Below are 816 nucleotides of genomic sequence, written 5' to 3' on the forward strand. Positions count from 1 at the left end.
GCGCGATCTGTGGAACTTCCACGAACTAGAAAATAATGGCCCTTATCTTGCTCTCCTTCACCCTCTATCTCTCGCCTTCTCTCTCCCCCTTTCCATTCGATCTCTCCTCTCTCCTCTCTCTCTGTCTCTGACTTCCTCTTTCTTTCTCTGCCATCTATTCATGCTCTCAGATTTTCTTTCCCACCTCCTTCGTTCCCTTCTATCTCTCCTATCCCCTCTCTCATCCTCATCCTTTTAGCTCTAGCTTCCTCTCTCCCTTTTTCTTCTTTCTCTCCCTCTCCCTCCCATCTCTCCTATCCACCTTTTTATCTGCGTCCTCTCTCTCGCCCTCCTCCTTTTAGCTCTCGTCTCCTCTATCCCTTTTTCTTCTCTCTCTTCCTCCCCCTCCCATCTTTCCTATCCCCTCCTCTCTCATCCTCCTCCTTTTATTTCTAGCCTCCTCTCTCTCCTTTTCTTCTCCCTCTTCCTAACCCGTTCTCTTCCCCGCTCCGTCATCTTCACTCACTCCTCCCCTCCCACTTTCAGTCCTAAATTTGCCCTACCCAATTTCCCTTTTTTTTCTCTCCTTATCTTCCCCCACCTCCTTCGCTTCTTTATCCCCTTCCCTCCCCTCCTCCATTCCCTTCTCCCTTTCCCTTTACCCATCTCCCTTTCCCCCTTAATTACCCTCCGTTTCCCTTCACTTTATTCTTCCCCGTCTCCCTTTGCTCTTTAAACTACTTCCTCTCCCTCCCCCCCTTCATTTCTCCTTCGCCTCCCTCTTAATTATTTACATGCCCTCCCCTTACTACAGTGCAGTGTGCTGTACTTGCCTCG

The 816-nt window shown here is 49.6% G+C and overlaps 1 protein-coding gene across 1 annotated transcript in view; it reads left to right on the forward strand.

Annotated features, from left to right (window-relative positions):
* The window catches only part of LOC119585032 (myophilin-like), a gene marked incomplete in the record, with an annotated part of 13,096 nt that overhangs the window by 9,744 nt on the left and 2,536 nt on the right, over positions 1–816 (forward strand).

Source organism: Penaeus monodon, chromosome 19, assembly GCF_015228065.2.
Source record: "Penaeus monodon isolate SGIC_2016 chromosome 19, NSTDA_Pmon_1, whole genome shotgun sequence".
In the NCBI taxonomy this organism is placed as follows: domain Eukaryota; kingdom Metazoa; phylum Arthropoda; class Malacostraca; order Decapoda; family Penaeidae; genus Penaeus; species Penaeus monodon.